The sequence below is a fragment of the Oxyura jamaicensis genome, chromosome 6, assembly GCF_011077185.1.
Source record: "Oxyura jamaicensis isolate SHBP4307 breed ruddy duck chromosome 6, BPBGC_Ojam_1.0, whole genome shotgun sequence".
Taxonomy (NCBI): domain Eukaryota; kingdom Metazoa; phylum Chordata; class Aves; order Anseriformes; family Anatidae; genus Oxyura; species Oxyura jamaicensis.
Genome location: NC_048898.1, coordinates 29,048,173 through 29,070,000, shown reverse-complemented (window position 1 = coordinate 29,070,000; position 21,828 = coordinate 29,048,173).

The following is a 21,828-nucleotide window of genomic DNA, read 5'->3' as shown; positions in this document are numbered from 1 at the left end:
GGTGACCCAAATATCGTTTAACATGGTCTCGACACTTAGGCTTTGGCCATCTGACTGGTAGGCTCTCCTTAATCACCTCTGTGGTGCATCACCAAATGAGCTATGCAGACAAATAAAATAGCCAAGAACACACAGGCAGCAGCACTCCAAATGATCATGAGTCTGGGAGCGATGCTGGAGAACACTACGGCTTGGCAGCCAAAGTTCTGATCTGTGCTAGGAAGTTTCCCTGTGGCAAGACATCCTCTGTGCACAGCTGGATGCTGCTGTCATGGCACACGACACAACGTTGTTACAAGCACTAGGGAGAAGTGCCATTTTGCTGGTTTGCCTCCAGGTTCCTTCAGTGCTGAACTTCATAAATAAATAAATAACACCAACAAACAAACAAAAAAAACCACCACGCTAGAGTTCTCACCACCCAGGCTGAGAAACATAGTACTTTGCTGGCTCCTGTGGGAAAATTAATCCCCTTTAAAGCTGTCTCTTTTTTAAGATTTACTTTTATTTCCACAGCTTGCAGTTTAACTTGCAATAATTCATAATTATCTTAGCTTTCTGTATGAATTAATAATTTACAGTTATTGCTAGTGGGAAAAAATCCTGCTATAAATAATTCTTATTATTTAAGTTGGAAGACATACCTGGCAACTTACTAATAACAAGTAATGTACTTAGTCAGCTTTTTCAACCTTTGTAGCTCTTTCAAGACTTTTCTTCTTTGTGCCCAAGAGTCATGCTACTAATTACTATGTAGTAAGGCAATGTGGTAGTTAGATTCACTGAATAATGCATCTCATTATCCCCGGGCATTGAAGATATACATTGTGTTTTAATCTGCTGCCATATAACCCACAGTGAGTATATGTGTGAATGTATTTATGTGTGTATATTAATAAACACGATTGTTCCTTGTGGCATGTAGTGCTTTGGAGGAGAAAGAGAAAAACAGTAGAAATTTTGCTTTTAAAAGGGTCTCTTGTTTATTATTCCATTATGCTAAACTGTAGCCTGCCTGGATTTAGCTGAACAGCTGTGTGTGTGATACCCAGGTTTAAGGCTATGAGGGGCTCATCCAAAGAGCTAGAATGGCTCAGGGGGGGTAGATGGGATGCAGGGGAAGAAGAGAGACTGTGCAGTTTGGGGATCTCCTCTAAGAAGGAATGGGTTAAAAGTAATTTAATTACAATAAGAGTCTGAAATTTCTAGAGGGTTTCAGAACTAGGACATTTTATTCTGCAGCACAACATCACTCCTTCAAAAATAACATTTTGAACTATTTGCTCTTTACATTAGGAAAAAACACATTCATCTCTTCCAGGGCTGGGGAAAGTGGCTGAGCCGAAAATCTCCACTCATCCTGCTCTCTATCCAAAGCCACTCCTGAGGAGAGCACACAACCTGCAGTGCCCAAGCTAGTAGATTGTAACATGGAGAGAGTATTTAGCTACGTACAGGAACAGCAGCAGAAAGGATGGCAGAACACGTGCCAGCAGTGCCTGCTCAGCCAGGCACCTTGTGGGGCTGCTGCAGCCTGCCTGGCAGCCTCACCCTGCAGCCCACCCAGTGGCACCTCTGGTCATATGTCCTCCTGGCATGCTCATCTGCTCCTGTCAGACTTCCTTCAAAATTTAGCCTAAAGAAGCACTAGGAAAAGCTGCTTTACCCTGAGGATTTAACATGATCCTGCTCAGAACGATCCAGGAGAGCTGTCGTGCTGTGAGGCGGCAGTGGGAGCCATTCTTAGCATTTTTGGTAGCAGGCTTTGTCTGATCACAGTGACGTTACTGACCACAGGTTAGTGACGGTAACGTCTAGCCTTGACATATTCCATTGCTCTGACAAGAAAAGAGCATCCACCAAGCACAACAAAACCTGGAAAATAACTAAGCTAAGTAACACCTTGTTCTCCCTCTTCCTTCCAAGCTGGTTTTCTGTCTGCAGTCAGCCCCAGGGCAGCCCACTGTTAGCTCCATGATCAATGGGAACGCATGCTGGCCTCCGCTTTACAAACCTAATTATTTTCTTCAGAAATCTGTCTGAAGCTAAAAGGCATCTGACAAAAAATCTTTCCTTTCCCTGGAGCTTAGAGGAATTTGGTCATTGCATGTAAATTGTGTTTATATTGACTGTTCTCACATCCTCTGCAACTGTGGCTTTGCGAAAAGCACAGCCTCTCCCAGCACAGACTGTGAATGTTATGTATGAAGAAACCTGATTAGTAATAATAATGCGTGTGTGTTTATACACCCACAACACACGCACGTAAACGGGTGCTAGTGCCTGTGTGTGCTGGCAGGTACGTGTGTGTGTACGTGTAAGATGTCACTGCCAGTTACTTAGGTAACGCACCATTTGCTTGCGTTGGGATGTACGAGGGCAAAGCAGAGTCCGAGCAGGCTGTGGGGAAAGGAAGCAATAGCTCTTGCTTCAGTGGCTGGGCTTCAGAGGCAAGGCCTTCCTGCTTATTAGCCTGTGCAGTAACTCAGAAGTGTACGGGAAGCTATAAGGTCAATTTGGTCTGAGTAGCTCTTCACCTTTAACATTTATCTACTGGTTAAAAGAGCAGCCAGCTTTCATGCACTTCCCAAGCCCTTTGCCACAACACCGCGGAGCTCTGCGTCACAAAGTGGGTTCAACCCTCCTCTCCCAGGGCACGTACCACACCGCCTGCATTAGTGCTGGTTCATTCTGCAGAACTGGCCAAGTCTGAGAGAATGAATGCAGCGGAAAAGGGTCTTCTGTGCAAAAGAGATCCTGAACACGAGGTGGGCCAACCCTGAAGGCTGGCGTCATCACTATCACTGGTGGTGTTGGTAGAAAAAAGGAAATGTAACTAGCTCAGAGACAGCAACAGGCACAAAGTGGAAAAGCTTTGAAGTGCAGTTCCCAGAGAAGTAGAAAGGCAGCAGTGGAAACATAGAGGCAGGACTGCTAGGCAGGGACATGCTTTTGCCAGGTCTTGAGTCCAGTTAGAGGAAACAGCCCCGAGAGCTTGAACTCAGCCCAGGCATCTCTGTATATTGAAGATGATAACTCAAGAATTAGCGAAGGTTTGCCTCCAACGGGAGGAAATACCTGATGGCCGGGGAAGGCTCTCCTCTTCTGTGTACATCTGAAACTGGCTCCACACTTCCCATGGAGGTGTAAGCCTCCACTTAGCAGAAACAAAGGCACACAAAGAAAGGCAAAGAGAGAAAATCTGGAGAAACACCTGGAGGAGCACTTGTGTTGTGTTTCAGCCCAGTAGCTGGACCATCAGGACCAAGCACAGCGCCTTCCACCAGCCTGAAGTCTATACCAGGGGTTCTGGCTTAACAAAACATTTGCCCAGCTGGCTGTCAGGGCTCCCAGTTCCCATGCAGTAGGTGGGTGCCGGTGGCATTGAATCAATTTCCAGGCCTTCATCTAAATATATTATCTTGGATTAAACCCTGTGGAAAATTCATAATGAAAAACAAGCAAACCCCCCAGAGCAGGCATGATCTGCAAGCTGACAAATACTGTGATTGCTTCCCACAGATTATAATTTTACCAGCACCTGGGCTGAATGCACTGTGCTGATGCAACAGCCTCATGGATCCTAATGAAATAATTATGGGATAAGAGCACAAAGAAACATTCAGAGCTTGAGAGAAAACAAACAAGTGTAACATAGGAACAAAGATACTAGATCAGCTGGGAGATGAAAAGCTTTTGTGTGGCCTTATTTATATTATTGGCATATATAAAATCTCTTCAGACCTGTACGTAATATGTTACCTATAAATGCAGTCAGTATGAAATGTTAACTGCCTGGTTTGGAGGGAATTGCTGTGGTTTTGCGGAAGGCTGAGGTCTTAAATAAAAATGTCCTGCTCATTTGTGAAAGGTGAGGGGCAGAAGAGGAGTCTGTGGCACCCCTGCTCTGCGCTCACCCCTACGGCTGTGGACAAACCACAAAACCTCGATGTAATTGCCTCTCTGTGTAATGTAACACTCCACACCTAATTCCCTGTAGCTTTGCACAGCCTTTTGAGTTAATGTATTGAGTTACGTTTGAAATTCCCCTGTGAAAGACATCATTAAATAACCAGCTTGTAGTCTTTTATTTAAAGCTGTTTGGCCACAAACACGAGGAAACACTTCCAATGGGCATCAGAAAAAGAGCAAGGGAGCTGCAACTCTGGAAGCAGGAGCAATGTGGCTCTGCTAGACAAACCTATGAAGACAGTGGGTTTATCTTTTGAAAGATAATAGAGGTCTTGGTAGGACTGAAGGTCAGACAGAGGTACCAAGAAACATGGATGACTGTCTCTGAAGAATCCTATGACACAGGTTAAAACCTGACATTGGACAGCTATAAATTATTGGAAAAAAAAATAGTTTCTGAGCTTATTTATTCTGATTATTGCATCTCATTCTCTATTTGTAATGCAAAATCCACACATTACAGGACTCTGGTTGGGAAGGGCCAGAACTGCATTTTGCAAGTCTCATTAAAAGCTGATCATCTCTTTTCCACCCCATATGTAAGTTTTTGTTTCATTTCCAAGAGCGCTGTGTTAATATATGAGAAACTATGTGGAATATTGAAAGAGAGTGAAATCTTCTGCTAGACCAAAGAAAATCAAGACTAATAGACACAGAGAGCCAAGAAGCTGCTGAAAATGAACCTGCATTTTTTTTTTAAGTGGACAAAACCAGCTATTTGGGTAGAAAAGCCACTCCCACAGCAGAACACAGGCTTCCCAGGCTGAAGTAGCTCCTGGGCATCTAAGAAACTGCATTAATCATTTTGACCACGGCAATAAAATACTAGTGAGATATGGGGTGCGTGAGCTGTACCTCTCAGCTATGTGTGACCTGCTCAGGAGCTCCTTAAACAGCTCAAACTAAAACTTGGCTGTTGCAAGGCACCTAAAGTAGCTTAAAAACCATGCACGGGCTTATTCCTTCACCCTTTTCTAATGGCTGAAACTCAGAGAAGATTTCTGCTCTAATACTTTGACAGCCCTCCCAGCCACTCACACTTATAATCTCCTTGACTTCAAGACATTAGTTTGCAGGAATAGATCCCAAAGCATGCTAGCAATAGTAATAAGTACTTATACATATATATATATATTTGAAAATAAAGATATCATTGGTCTAAATAGTGTTCTCTTTTCTATCCTTCTAATAGTAATTATATTTCTGTGGGATTTCTGGACTAGAGTCATGTAAATGAACACAAACTAAGCTTATGTCTTAGCTCAGCCTGTTGACTTACAATTCTTCACACACAGGAACATGATTAAGATCTAGAACAACTGAAATATGTTGTTTAATCAAAGGTGTCACCATTTCATAGAGACCTGCATATACTAATGGAAATGCTGAAGTAAATTTCTGCAGCCAAGTTTTTCCATATTTAAGAACCTTATTCAGTTTTCTTCCACCAAGAGGACTTGCATTTTTGCATTTGTTTTCAACAGGAATTTTTTTACTCACGAAAAACAAAATCTTCATATGAGTCTAAACACACTTGGAAAAATAGGAAGCCCTGCCTGGGAATATAAATTGCACTGCTGTGCTTAGTCACAAATGGCTGAGTGCAATGAGATTTTACAATAAACCAGAAATGTCTGTGTTTTGTTGTGTCAATAAATGTTCCAGTGATGCTCTTAAAGACAATAAATTACTGGTAATGGAACACTATCCTCAGCATGTAGAAGTCATTTTCCACTTCCAGACATTCTCAGATTAGGTTTAAATTGCTATTAGAAAATCCTAAATGTGTTTGTTTGAAGAAAATCTTTTTAATGCCTAGAAATAATCCAGCAGTGGCTGGTTTGAGCACAGTTAGCTGGAGTATTGCTGGGGAGCACAGTTTAGAGGTTTGGAAGGGAGCTCAGCTCCATCATATCCTTACCACTAGCAGAGAGAATGATACAGAAAGATTTCACATCCTGTAATTTTTTGCAGCTGTTTGATGGGTGTTCTCAGCTGAAGAGGAAACCTGTTGTCAACCTGCTAAGAAAATCGTTGTGAGGGCCTGAGTTTATAATATGGGCATAACAGTTGGTCCTGAGAGAGTGCTCACAGGTTGCAGTTGCAGAGCATCTCTGCTCAGTGGTTACTCACAGACAGCCTTCGGGGCAGCATAGGTGAGCAATGGACATTGCAAGCAAGGCAGAATAAATAAACTAGGAAAACATGACTCTGATATACAACCATTAACATTTTTGCAGGTGGAGCTGTTGGTTGTGCTGAAGATCCACTGAAATCCATGGTGTTACCCAGCATTAGTGTTCAGATGCTTGGCAGTTCTTGCAGTGTGGACCTGAAGGTACCAATGTTGGAGTTCTTACCCATTCTCTTCAGAGTTTATGTTAGCAGTAGCAAAGCAAAGCAGGACAAACCCTTTTTTGTTTTTTATTGTTTGTTCATTTGTTTTTAAATAAATGGCAACTATAGTAATGATAAGGATAGTGTATGTGTTTAGAACTGTAACAAGTTATAAATGCTCTTCAAGGCTGCAATATTTTTCCTGCACTGATACTGATCCTGCACTGAAAAATAGTGAACGGCAGACATAAAGCATTAACATGAATTCTTATATTGGCTTTCTGAGCTTTTTCAGATAGAAATCCATGAGGGATTGAGCAGGGATTTCAGAGGGGCTAATTAGCTCTGTGCCCTAAGAAAACATCACTGACAAACTCAGATTTTGCTGGCTTGCGCTCCACTATCTCACAAATGAATGACACAAAAAACACTGGGCAAATGATTCTTTCCTGGTCAGTGCCCAAAACTGATTCACATATTCAAATTCAGAATTTCTATTAGCATAAAGTCTGCTTTGCTCCTTATTTTATTTTTGGGGAAAAAGAAAAGAAAAGAAAAAAAAAGCGGTGCTAGTGGCTGTATTTGCATTAGCAATAGCAGGCTTTGCCCATGCACAAGATCTCTGGCCTGTGCTGACATGACTGAAAATCAAAGGTTACAGTTCCATGTTAGAAGTCATCAAAATCGTCTGTGCTACTTCCTATTTTCTGTCAGCATTTTGAGCTATTTTAACTCTGTGCAGACTTAATCTTAATGAGCAATGTAATTGTGCACAGCGTGCGCAGGAGCCCAGACAGAAGCAAGTGGCACTGCGAAGCCTGCAGCTCTGTGAGGGCACAGTTGTCTTCCCTTGGCATGGCAGGAATTAAACTGATTTCACCACCATGGTTACTCGTACCAAGGTTTTGCTATGGATCCTGTTGATTTTTGGCAACAGCGTTGTCAAGAAGCTCATTATGTGACTATGTTGGAGAGTGGGTCTGGGGCAACTTTCTAGTAACGGTCGGTAGAGAAACTTGAAAAACAACTATAGAAGTCTTGAAAATACTCAGTTTACAGAGTATAATAATCAAAACAAATGAAACAGTCAGAGCAAGGATCAATTTATGCTGGTTTCTTGCCTCTGACCATCATCAAATGCCATTGCCTTGAGGGAAACACAAAAAGCAGGGCAAGCATGTAGTGATGTCTCCCCAGTGCTCTCTGACTCACAAATAATTCACTTTGCAAAGACTTCTTGAGGCAAAATGATGAGTTTGTACCTGACAGACATCCATGGATGAGGCTGGCTAGCTGCATTTTGAACCCCTGTAAACTTGCAGTGGTCATGACATCCCTGGCAACACCCCCTGACACCCACCTCTGGCCCTTGGCCATCATCACTTCAGCAGTGTCACCTCATCTCTCCAAATCACATCTCCTCATCTCACCCTAGCATGCCCTCATACATACTGTACCCAGCTTTTAAATGCATTCTGGGTCTGAAAGATGCAAATACAATCACATGCTAGGATTTACACTGAGGCTGGGAACGTCTGCTTGAGGACTGTTGGTATTTCTGTGCCAACCTGAGATGCAACACTTCCTACGATCCACTTGATGCTACCTGTATGCTTCTGTAAGTCATACTGTGTGCCTGTGGTGATTCCCTTTCTGAGGACCAAATCTTTCTTCAGGTGTTAGATCTGCTGTAAATGATAGATTCTCAGGGCCACGGGAGCCCTAACAGAGATGAGCTAGGCTAGACGGTTTCCATGGATGTCCTGCCTACCACCACCTCCATGGAGAAGCTGGTGTGAGGAGTGCTTTGGTGCCCTGTGCTCTGTGGGAAGGGGGCAAGACTATTCAACAGGATGCTTTACTACACTTGTACTTTCTTATATGCCTTTCTTTTTGTCAGTGTATCAAAATATTGATGCTAACGTAACAGAGGAATGAACTTGGTATGTCAGATGGTTACCAAACCTGTAATTAACTGCTATAATGGCAAGAAATTGAGTGGCTGTGTTTGGCATGTAGGAAAGGGGGCTGCGTATCTGTGAGGCAGATGGTATCAGCAAGCAAAATGCTATGAGCCTTACCACAGGTGTGGAAAAATGGAGCAAGGCCCCTCGCAGCTTTCTGATATGGAAAAGGGCATTTGGAGCATCCCTCAGACAAGTGTTGGTCCTGGCTGGAGCTGAGGAGCAGAACCAAGCCTTCGCTGAGAAGGGAGCAATCCAGCCCTGTTACATAGCAAAGATAACTAGAAATAACAAAGCTGCTGCTGAGAGATGAGGGAGGTCAGCACAGCCAGGTTGCCTGGCCACTTGTCACCTCTGCCAGCTGTGTCCCAGATGTGGGGCTTGCAAGCTGGAGCGAGTGGAGGAGGCAGCCTGCAGAAGCAGCCTGCAGAGCCTACGTAAAGGGCAGGGCTGGCTGCTTTCCCTGGGGAGCCTGGGGATGCTTTTTGCAAGTGCCGGGAGAGATATGTGACTGGCATTGCTAGCTTTCATCCGAACAGGGAATCCTTGAAAGGCATTATCATACAAATGCCACGCCGAGACAGAGAGTCAAAAGATATGCTTGTTCCAACCGAGAAGCCACAAACTGGAAAATCTACGCTGAGCCCAAAGCTCTCCCTGACAGCCTTAGGAGGGCTTAGCTTGCCTACCAGAGATTTTTCCTTTAATGTAGCAGAATACAACACGATGGATAAAGCCATAGAAGTCATGGAATGGAAAAATGTGATTTGCTGAGCACTGTGTTAAAAAACCCTGAAGTTCATCCATCACTGTGCAGAGACCAGCCTGTGAGCAGGAGAGCGTTTCCACAAAGGGAGTGAAGGGATTCCTCTGTGCATGGCTGCACGGGTATTAAACATTATTGTACATCATTTCTACCTTTCTGGAAAGGAAAGGGAAAAGTTATATAAAATCGGGATTCTTTGACGTGGAATATCTTCTTTGCCATACAATCCTGCCTTTGTATAACTTTACTTTAATGATTTTTTAAAAATTAATTTATCCTCCAGTTTTTATGTGTGAACAAAGTCAACCACGTACAAAGTACGTATGGCTGGCTCTTCAGCGGGCAGTTCCTCTGCCTTCTAAGCCACCTCCCTGCAACTGAAGCTTGGATCCAACAGTTTGTTAAATCACTGAAAAATTTACACACTTTAGGGGAGGGGATTTAGGCAGATATTCTGATTTGACAAATGTTTGGCAAACAGATGTTTGGTGTCACAGATGACACCTTCCTACCTGTGGGACACTACAGGAGGTCCCATCTGTTTAAGTCCCTGCCAGCAGCACGTTACTGGAGGCAGGGGCAGCATCACTGTCCATCTCCTTCTGCAGGATCCCATGTGCCAGGTACAGCGTGCCCATCTGCAAACCATCCACTGCCAGCACGTGGGGTCCTGGGGTGAGAGGGAGGCAGCAGCAGCTCTCTGTAAGCACGTGGGATGCAGGCACCAAGGCTGAGTTGTGCAGCTTTGGAGCTAAAAGGCTTGTCCTCACGCTCAGCAGGTGATGCTGGATGGGGCTGGGTGTTAGATCAGGCATCTGCACCTGCCAGTCGCATTTTCCCTGCAGGAAGTCAGTCAGTCATCGCCAATATTTATAAAACCCGGTGAGACCTTCTCACTGAAGGGCAGAAGGAGCAAAAATTGTTTCATTATTATGAGTTTCCAGCTCTTCAGTGACATTTGATGAAATCATATTAACCGTAATTATCTTTGAGGGGAACACGTCTAAGTTCTAATGAGCTTTTATAGTTATTCATTATCTGATTTCTTCACCTTCATTTTACAAAGGTTTGTTTGCTTCATTCAGTTAAATTAAGGCCGAGCCCTTTTCATAACCTCTTCCCTTCAACTCGCAAGTCCTTTACTGAGCACTATGGCTCTACACCCACAAATATTGCACTCTTGCTTAATTTTTTAGCTTCTAGGGGGTCCCATCATATCCTCAAAGTTACAGATAAGAATAGCTTTGTGGATAAGCACCTGTATATTTATCAGATGGAACTCTTACAATAAGTTGGCTTTGCATTTAGTGGTATCAAATCCAGGCACTACAGATGCTTCACACAAGAGTTATATGCAGATTTCAAGCATAAATCCAATTTCAAACATTTTGAGTTCATACCCTGAGTTTCAATGGGAATGGGCAGAGCAGCACACTGACTTGTACTGAAGATGAATATCTCCTCTGTTTATTTTATTATTTAAGTCCCCAATGTAGGGAAAAAAGGACTGAATATCTTCATTTTGTTTGTCTTCTCTTTCTGTGCTTTTTTTCAGACTGAGGAATCCTGGTCAAAAACATTTCCTGAAAGCTGAAAATTGTACCTGTAACTGTAATCATAATTAACTCTTTAGATTGCCTACAGTTAAGAAGGTGGAGAACTGATGAAGGTGCTAATTGTTTTATGTGTAATGATGTTTTTTCCCAATAACTTTTCCTTGTATTCTCATTAAAAATCATTTTGGGGGAAATGAAGGATGTTTGAAATAGTGTGTTGTGAACAAGCATCATAAAAAAAAAAGCATACAAAATATGAAGAACCAATACTACCAGAATATTAGCAGAAAATAATTGTTCAACTTTGTCTATCTTTAACTGATAAATTTCCAAAATTAAATATTGATTTTTAAAATGCAGTCTATTGGAGCAGATCACACATACTTTCACAGAGAGGAGACCCAAGCCACAGGTCTGAGAATTGAGCTTCAGAAGTTCTGGAAATTCAAACCTATAGTTAAAAACTGTATCTTTGGATTGATTCCGTTGTGCTTTCTCTCTGTCAAAAATTATCAGGTACTCCAACTTCCACTTTTATTGTGAAAATGACCATTAATTTAGCTCTGCTAGAGCCTGCATCCACATGAAAGGAACTTTCAATAGGCTGTATCCATTGCCTATGTTTTCAAATCATAATATCTCCATAGTCTCTCCCTTCACAAGAATAAATAAAAGAGATGCAGCAAAGCAATAAAGGGAAAATCAAGGATAAAAGAAATAATTTGCAATCATAGTAAAGTCAAAGCATCGTGCTACATCTTTGTTTTTCAGATAACCCAAAACATCTTCAAAGTTAAAGGCAGGACGAATATCCATAGCAACTAATTGCATTTGCTGCACCTGCTGGCAAGTGCCGTGGCTGTGTACGTGAATACCAAAGCAAACCCCGCTGCTGCAAACAAGCACAGAGCCCAACTGGAGGGGTGTCCTTGAGCACTTCTGTGCTGCCAGTATGCTTCCACTCTGTGAACAAAGCTCAGACTTCATTCTATTTTTTTTTTATAAATACGCTGTGCTTTCTCTCACATTATTTTTGACAACAAAAGTATTCTCCAATAATTTCCTTAAAGAAACATTGTTGTCCTTCCTCAGCCCATGATAAGTTCAAAATCTTTGCAAATAGATGGAGAGCTGGCAGATGGAAATTGCTGCCTCTTGATCATTTGACTATGCCGTTTTTCCCTCTTTCTCCTTAATGCGTCCCTCCCTTCCTCTTTTCTGTTTGATGTAGGTTATATGTAACTTGGGACAGGCATTACCTTATATTATTTAGTTGTGCAGTGCATAGTGCAAAGGGCTTCCAGTCCTTGACTGGAGTTTCTTCAAGCTACCCCCATCCTGATATTAATACATTAATAGGGGCTAACATTACTTTTAGCAACACCCTTCTATTATAAAGCACTGACCCAAGCAGTTTGTTTCATCGCAGACTGAAGACAACTTGCTAAGTCCGAACAGCGCTCCTATTAGCCATTTAGCAGTGCTGCACTTAAAGTGTTGATAAAAGCAGGAATGATATTCTGCAGCTGGAGCTTCTGCTTGAGGATATTGCACAAACAGAATATACTTGCTTTGTATGCACCACATATTGTAATTAATCTGAATTTCTTTATGAAAGAACAAGTCATTCAGTGCCAATGGCTGACGACATTACAAACTCCCCTCTATGTGATTTAGTGTTATTTGATTACACAGGTAACGTGCTTCTGTTCCCGTTTGTCAGGAGCTCATAGAGGCAGAAAGAGGATCAGGCTTGATGCATATAGAGTAGAACAATAAGCAGAAATAGAGAATTTTTTAAATGTTAATCATTCCCTTTCTGAGTCATATAAGCCTTGCCAGGGACTGCACATAGATATATGATACTATTTAAAGCACAGCACTTTGATGATAGATGTTCAAACAGCACTGTTAGTGAACAAATCCTTCTCTTTTAAAAATCTATGACATTTGATTTTGTCCAAAATAAATTATTTGACAAACATTAAAGAAACATTTCAACAAAATTATAATTTGTGTGATCTGGCATAATTCTTAAGTATTTTTTAGTGATTTCCAGTCATTCCTTTCTAATAAAGAAAGCAACACTCACTGGGCAGAAGTCAAAATTAATATTTGGATGTGCTCATTTCCAGTCTATTCATGGCCACCACCTCACACCATGTGTGAAATGCATTTCTTTTTCTTCTTGCTTGAATCTGCCAGTCCACACTGCAAGGCATAGGTTGCCCTGCTGCAGCTTGGGAAGGGAGCAGGCAGCAGGGCAGGCAGACACAGGGTGGGCACAGTGATGGCTGTGTTTGCTCTTCAGCTCAGCACCTGCCCTGTCCTCCCCGTCAGCAAGAGAACAGAGAAATCCCTTCAGACACGTAGCACTGAGATGCCTGGAGCAGGCAACAGAGGAAGCACGGGGCCATCAGTGTCGATCCGTGCTCCTTTCCCTCCCTCCTCGAATGTAGGTTGCATGCTGCACTCTGGGGATGAGGCTTGGGAGCACGTCGCCACAGGTTAACCTTCCCTTTTCCTCCCCAGTTTCCACAGAGCCGTTCATAATATATTTATTGCCATTGCTATCCAGCCATTGTATTTCCCCATGTGCGTTTGTCAGGGCAGAGAAAGTTCAGCAGCCGAGCAGGGGGGGTTAAGGTCATTGCTAGTCGTGGTGGGGCTGACATTTCCTGTGGTTACATCCCTCTGCCTTTCGCAGTCATAGTCAGCCATGCTGCCATAAGCTGGAATGATTCAGGCCCCGTGGCCTCTACTGTTGCAGCTTAAATTCCACTAAAAATAGTAATAATAAGAGAAACTGGTGACATTTAAGCAGAAGTCTGGGTGGAGTATGAGCAAGGTTAGAAGAGAACAAACAAAAGATTATCTGTCCTTTGAAACATCCACCTTCTTGCCAATTCAAATATTGACCGGCTGCAGAATAGGAAAATCACTGCTTGCAGTAGCACGGAAATGGCTGAGTTTGCTTCAGAGATAACCCTTACAGCAAAAAACGGTGTTTGGAGGCTTCCAACAAAGGCTGTGGACTCCAAAAGAGACAAAAGGCATGTGTGCACTGAGGAGGTGGCTATCTCTGGGATGCTGTTTCAGTGTAAAATCTGGGTGGAGATGATAGACCTCGCCCCCAGGCTGCTCTGTGACATTCAGACGTGCGCAGTGGTGATACCAGCTGAAGGGGTGCTGGTGACAGCATCCTGCCCCCATGGTCTTAGTCATGGTCTTAGTGTAGCTGGTCTGTGGAAAGTGTGCCCAGAACCACCTCATGTGGTTTTAGCCATTAAAAGGAGTGCTGAGCAGACGGACTCCATCTGTTGGGGGTAGATTTAGTGTGATGGGTGGTGTTTTGCTTTGCCTTTTTTTATAACCCTTTCTTTTCCCGGTGATTTTTTGGTATGTTGAGACAGAAAAGCTTCAAGACAGGTTTTTCTGTCTGAGATTTTGCATGTTCACTTTCTAATGCTAGAAGGCCTGTAGAGATCAGTTCTGAGAACAATGAAAAAATAGAATCTAGTCCTTCTCCCAGTATTAATTAAACCTTTTGTCCCATGCTGAACAAACAGATTAGGCCTTGCCACAGTCCCCAGAGGTATTATTACCACCCTTCAGTAGATGAAGGCAGATGAAGCCAAGGAGGGCTGTAATTTGCTTCAGGTGAGTCAGCCAAAGGGACATGAAATCAAAAAGAGAGTAGAAAGGGTCCAGTCCTGAATCATCTGCTCCTGTCATTAGCCAGAGCTGCTTCCAGTAACATACCCGACCACACTGGCAGCGCTGGCACTGCCTGGCTTCCTCGGGCAGCAGCAAGAAGCCTTGTGGGCCCCGGTGCCTCCCAGGGGGCCGGGTGAGTCTGGGTGAGGGGCTTCTGCTCCTCTGTCCTCAGTCTCTGTGCCTTGATTTACCTCTTCACATGGCCTTTGAGATCACATTTGGGACACTAGAGGTGTTTTGATACATTCTTGGTATTTCTGACTGAAAGAAAGGGTAAAATGAGAATTTACTGAGGAGCGTCCTGAAACCTGTTCTCTCTCTATGTAGGTAAATGAGGGGTATCACACTAAATGATCACTGTGGTCCCTTATAGTTTAAAACGATGAACATATAGCCTTTATAGCCCTTCTATATAGAGTTTAATTATTTTCCTATTCTTTCCCTCCTAATAATTACTCACCTGCTTCTCCTCCCAAACCCTTCCCCCTCTTACAAATGCCTCAGTTCCTACGCGGAGAATCGTGCTCTTCGCTTTGCACGGACTTCTCCCGGTCATCCCCTGGTTCCCAAAGCAGAAGAAGCACAGCAGAGCAGCACCAGACCCCCGGGCGGTGTCAGACGGCTGTGGGGACCAGGTCAAACGGAAAACCTGACTCGGGCCACCCCTGCAGGTCGCGGCTCTCAGCCGTGCCATCTGCCGGCAGCCGTCCCCCCCGAGGAACGAGGTCTGCTTGCACCATCTAGTGGCTTGCTCAAACCGAGCTGAGAGATGCCGGCAGCCCGAGTCACCTGCAAGCAGAGCCTGGGTGATAAAAATACAGAGGAGGCACCTGCGGTTGCATGCAACTGTAAGCGGAGATAGGAAATACAAAAGGCATACCTACCTACATTAGTGTAATAAAAGTTCTGAATCATAAATTCATTTTTTCTCACTTTTTGTTACATATTATTATCATTAAAAGCACTCACACATGCACACCCACACCAAAAAACAACCAACCAACCAAAAATAAAATAAAATAAAATAAAATAAATAAATAAAATAAAATAAAATAAAATAAAACAGAATCCATATGAAAGAAATTGGTAAGGAAGGTTCTTCCACTATAACACACACACACGCACACACACACACAAAGAAGTATTCCAACCTCATTTCCAAGGGCTGAGATTATGGAGATCAGACCATAAGCATTATCACACATCCTTGTTTTGTAGCTGCTGAAGGAAAAAAGCTTTGCTTTTCCTGTAAAAAAGAGCTGAGGAGTGAAAGTGATGCTACAAAAAGAGATGATTTTACTGAGTGAAGAATGGATATTTCTAATGAATATGTTAAAGAGATGGAAAAGATCATTTTCCATGAATACATTTATGCTATTTTTCATTGGCAACCAGAACACTGAAAAACATCATCCAAAACCAAGATGTCTTGTGTTTGTATTTTCTTAAGTGTTTAGAGAGGTGATTCCCTCCAAGCCTTTAACTCCTCTTATTTCTTCAGGCTTCACAAGCCAAGGTCTAAACCTTCAGCTGGGCGACCTCAGGGTGGGCGACTTCAGGCCTGCCTCTTCACTCCTCCACATCCCTCCTCTCCCTGCTTCATAAAATAATGGCAATTTCTTATCCTTGAGGGAGGCTTAGAAATATACTCATGAGGTACAAAGCATTACTCCTATACTGTATATGAAATATACTGTATATGAAATACACAGTGTTATTGCTGGGTGCTATTTTGCAGTTTATGGGTTTCCCTGTTAATGTGGCAATGGGTGCTGAGGCAGCCCAGAGCTGGGAGTCACCAGGAATCCTTTGCGCACACAATTACAGAGAAAAGGACAATTAAAGGCCATGACTCCACAGGCCATACTGAGTCAGTATTGCCCTCATCCCTTGATGGCATTGTCTTTGAAATGCAGGAAGGCATTTCCAGGACTTTGGCAGTACAACTGACATGGCGGGAGGTGCATTATTCGGGGATAGGGTCACTTTTAAGGACTTTGTTTTTCCTTTGAAGACAGTGAGAGCTTTGCAAGCCGTGTCAGTCACCCAGGTGTGGGAGCTCACCTGCTTGTTGCTTCCACCCATGGCCTCTGGTACCAGAACAGAAAGAAAAGCTGACACTGGAAAATATAGTTCCTCACTCAGTGTTGTTAGGTGTGGGCTCAGGATGGTTACTTTTCAGTTCATATGAATCTATTTATTTTATAAATTAGGCACATGACCTGCTAAACAGTCTGGGCTGTCTTCAGCTTAGACAGTAACCTCCAGCTGCTCTTTTCTCTTCACCACTATTGCCAGGACCAACAGAGTACAACCTCTGTCCTAAGGGTTTATAAACGAGGGACTGGGAGATCCATCTCCCACAGAGGTGGATAAGGATCATGCACCCACAAGGATACCGTGATGATAAATAATTAGGAGACATCCCCATTTTCTTCAGATGATAGATCTGCAAAGGCCTCTCCCAATTTAACATCCTCCTGCCCAATTTTGACAAATGTATCAGAGAGCAAGACAGCAAGGCTCTGCACTGAAATATGCCTTCTCCCCTGAGGATCTATCAGTCTCTCTTGATCTCCTCTCACCAGATAACAAGCATGTGAGTGTGGCTGCTCCCCCGACTGATCTCCTTTCTGCACCTGTTCCAACCTGGTTTCCAAGGCAGCTCCTGCTTGTGAACAAGCCATGCTTTTGGACTCGGGACATTGATTCTCCTTCTACAAATCTTATAAACTTGGTAATGTATGATATGACCACGACCACTTCTACATAAGCACTTCTTTTATGTACATGTCCTCTGGTCCAGTTTCATAAAATGTGCTTGATGATTTGCAATTTTGCAAGTGTATCACATTTCTCTTTCTCCACTCTGGAGAGGGGAAATACATCTTATTCACTCCATGTTTTCCAGATTCTTGCTCTGTTTAATTACCCTGCTTTCCCATCTTTCCAGCCAGCTGCAAGAACCTTGACCAAGAACTATTCGGATCATTGCTGAATGCTAAATTAACAATTGCAGGCTGACAGACTGATGCTTTTCCCAGTGTTCAGAGGAGTGACCTAACAGGCTTCTGCAAGGATGACAACAGGTATTTGTAAATACTAGCACTCAAAAAAACAAATGCATCGAGCAGTCAGGCACTGACTGATGGATGGCTCAGGTCAAGTGCCTGTGAGCTGGACTGCAGCTGGTGGGATAAAGTAGCTGAGCTGAAACAGGACAGCCGGGCAGTGCACACCCCATACTTGCCATGAAATTTCACTGCATTGCATGAGGTTCCTGCATTCATGGGTCCTATTTCACTGAGTTTCTTCCTTTTTGAAATACACCGCAGCTGCTCTGCAGATCTACTCAATCACCCGGTGACACATATTTGTAAACTAGCCATAAAGATATTTTCTTTCTTGCTTAGCCAGCACGGGCAGGAAGTGATAAGGTCTGCTTTGGTTACAATGAGGGATGCATGCTGCAGCAGGCGTGTGGCTAGAAACCTTGGATAATGGATGGTAACTTAAAGTCCTTATCTAAGAGGCTCTGAGGAGCTGCCATAATAAAAATAATAAACAGCAGCAATAATAATTATTAACAGAATTCAAGGAGTCTGACTCTAATCCCATGCTGGGTTTAATAATTTAATGATTCTGCTGACTTTGACAGATCTGCTTCTGATTTAAACTGCTGAAAGTGGAATCAGAACCAGGGCCCAGATCTTTTGTCCGCCTTATAATTAAGCTATTCTGAGAGGTTGTATAGCTCCTTGATGATGCTATTCAGACTAAAAACCAAGTGATTTTTTGATCTAAGAAGCTTTTACTAAAGTCAACCACTTCAAATCTGGAGCAGGAGACTGGAGATTTTTACAGGAACAGACTCCCCAATGTTTTTGTTTGTTTCTATGACACCTTTTTCCAAATAACAGAAATGCTGAGAACAGTTCCTGACTTGATTTCATGTTTCCGTCAATAATAGCTTGTAAATGAAAAAATATATGTATCTGATTTTAAAAACACTGGGCTTAGATTAAGCTCAAGGGTTGGGTGAAATGTTTATTTGAACATCATCCCCAAAATCTATTTTAAAATTGCCTGCAGATTGAGTTTAATGACATCCTTAATTGCTATGTTTATAGCATTGTTAATATTTGTGCTTCTGTTTCCCTATTCTCTTTTAGTGGAGGATGGGGCTGACAGAGGAAATGCTTCTCTAAGGACAAAGTGAATGTCTGCCCCTGGACCCATGTCCCATGTCCCAGGGATGCCTGAGGAACTGAGGGCACGTTGGGACACTGATGGGAACCGAGATGGGGAGCTCTGCCAAAATACAATGACAAAACATGGCCACAGGAAAAATAATTGCTAACCACAACAGTGCTTGATGGAGGCATAAAATATATCTTAATGTTTTCCTATTTTTGACCAAGAAAAGCTTGGGTTTATTTCAATGAGATGTTTGCTTGTCTCAGGCATCTGTGATCGCACCCTGATTGTGGATCACTGCTGGCAGGGAAGAAAAATGCCACCCCTCGATGAGTACAAGAAGAGCAAGCAAAAACTGCCAGCAGTTTAGCTGGTTTGTGTAGAAAAAGCTTTCCATGAGATGGCAGTTTAGGCATGAAACAGCTCTTCTAAAACCAGGATCAGAGGGATTAATGGCAACACATACTCTACTTGTCCCTTGTTTCCAAATCACTAAAGGCACTGTGAGCTTTGCCATGGATTTCCAGAAGATCAGAACTCAGCCCTCTGTTGCTTAGGTAGCATTTAGAAGTAGCTTTTCTATAAAGTAACAACATGTCTACATACCAGTTGTTAATCTCTTTAAGCACAAAGTTTATTTGTTTCATCGGCAAACAAATTGCTGTAAAAACCACTTAGCAGCATGAACTCTGTTGCGCAGCAGATTGAAAAGCCATGCTGCCGGTGGTCAAACCACTGCACAAGCACATCATGTTCCTCTACAGACCCAGACAGCAAATCTAACTTCTTAGTGCAGCAAATCATGTCCTGCTCTTAAACTCTGAGGAAAGTTCATAAACCCTCATTTTATTTTATTTTATTTTATTTATTTTTTAATTCTTCCCAATAACTACAAAGCTATCCTAAGACTATCTGAAGTGTTTGAGAAACATCTTTGAACAATGATGCCATATGTTAGTTTGTAGATTATGCCAGCTCTTCTCTGGGAAAGCTTGAAAAACATGGTATCAGCCCCAGAGAAAGCCCGTGCCATTCCATCAGCAGAATACCACAACATGTCACCATGTCTGTGTAAGAAGCTGGAGCTACAGCAAAGAGCTTTATTCTTTCAGGTCCTTCTGTTCTTACTCAGGTGAATGACTCATCCCAGGGAGATATTAAAGATAAAATGGCTAAAAACTTTTTAAAAAACCCCTTTTGTCCATCAACATTGAGCAATTGATCCCAAAGTCTTCCTACACATCCAGGCTTGCTTTGAAAACATTTTGTGAAAATGCTGCTATGACATTTGCCCAACAAAAAATTCTAAACATGTATTTACCTCAACATTCGTTTAAATGTGAGCAGAAGTTTTCATGCCGGCATCAGCCAGTCTCGTTCTCCAGGAAACTGAGCAGCCCTGTGCTTTTGGCTGGCAAGTCCATTTGGAAAGCTATCCATTAAACATCAGTGAGGCCTATTCAGTGCTCTCCTGTGACTGCAGACTGGCAGATGAGGGAATGACAGCCTAAAAATGGGTGTAATGTCAGGCTGGTGGGCAGAAGGCCTCCCCCTAACTGCATGCTGAATGCCCCAGATTCCTAAAGTCTTTGACTGGCAACAGCTTTTATTGCTGGCCACTAGAAAAGCACACATGGTAAAACTGTGGAACAAGAGTGTCCTATACCCACAGTCAGAGCCCCAGCCCCCAAACCTTGCCTGCTTCTCAAACTTTTTCTCACGTCACAAAAAAAAAAAAAAAAAAAAAAAAAAAAAAAAAAAGTGAATTTCCCATTGCTGGGCACTGATCAGAGAGCACAATGACAGTCTGCATAATACAACAGGTCAAACAACTCCCTTCCAGCACAGCATCGAGTGCTTTTTTTTATATGGCAATTCTATATGCTGATTTGTGGTGTCTTCCCTCTCCGTTTTCCTGTTCACACAGGGCCCTGTGGAAGCAGATAACATAATGAGTCAGTGTTGTTAGACAACATCGTTACCCTGATTTCTCATCAGTAGATGCTTAACACAGCAATTTATTTTTCACTGTCGAACATCTCTACTCTTTCTTTTTCCCTGTCAAACCTCTCTGCTCTTTCCTTCTTGCTTTGTTTCTCCTTGCCCATTTCCTTCCATTTCCTCTGGATTTGATACAGCCTGAAAACGCATAGACATAAAGTTTTGTGCCTCATACACAAGCCTGACACAATCTGAACTAACCTCAAAAGCGCTAGATTTTATCTTCTGAGAAACTGAATTTTTAACTAAAAGCAAAAGAAAAGAAAAAAAAAGGCTCAAGTTCACATGCCAAGCTGTGAGTGCACATGCCAACTAACCTCCGTCCAAGCACTTCCCAAAACTCCCTAATGAGTACCACGTGCAGGCAGCCAGCTATTGGCACGCACACGTAATGCACTCACGGACTTCATTGTCCATGAAGCTTTGCACTTAGACCTTGGGCCCCTATCCCAAAAAATCTTGGCCTGATATATGACAGAGCTGTTGTCTTCGAGCAGCTATTACTTGCTATGAGTGATGGAGCAAATTCCTAGTATTTCTGTCACCATCTGTGCTGATGCACTTTAACAAATGTAATTGAAATTTATCCGGTGCAACTTGATCCCCCTTGCTCTGTGTGTAAGGCAGGATATCGCTTGGGATGGCTTGAGAAATAGGTTTCTTACCATGTCTGTGTGTGACAGGTAAGGAAGAAAGGGAAGGGTAACCTAATTAAATACTTGATTTAGGTGCTTTTTATAAATAATAATAAAAAATAAAAAATAATAAAAATAATATAAAATAGAAGAAAATACAAAAATACAAGAAGATATAAGAAAATATAAGAAATAAAATATAAGAAAATATAAGAAAAAATAATAAAAAAGAAAAAGAAGAAAATACAAGAAGATATAAGAAAATATAAGAAATAAAATATAAGAAAATATAATAAGAAAAAATAATAAAAAAGAAAAAGAACTCAGTTTGTGAAAACCCAGGAAAAGAATGAGACCCATCACTCTGGACTCACAAAACACTCATATTGCATGCAACAGCCACACATGCTACGTTTGATGCACCCTGGGGTCTGGAAATGAGGATCACAAGGTATGCTGGGAACCTGGAAGCAAAGGGGACTGCAGGGACTCCTCTCAGCTGGAGTCTCAGCCTTTGCCTCTGCTGAGACTGCCGTCACGCATGCTATTAGTGTTCATTATATGAGAGTGTTTGTGTGATGTGGGTGCATCTCCACCTGGAACGAGTTGAAAAAGCATAAAGGCCATCAAAGTACTATCAGATGTTATTAACCCACTAAAATCTGGACCACATCTGAACTACT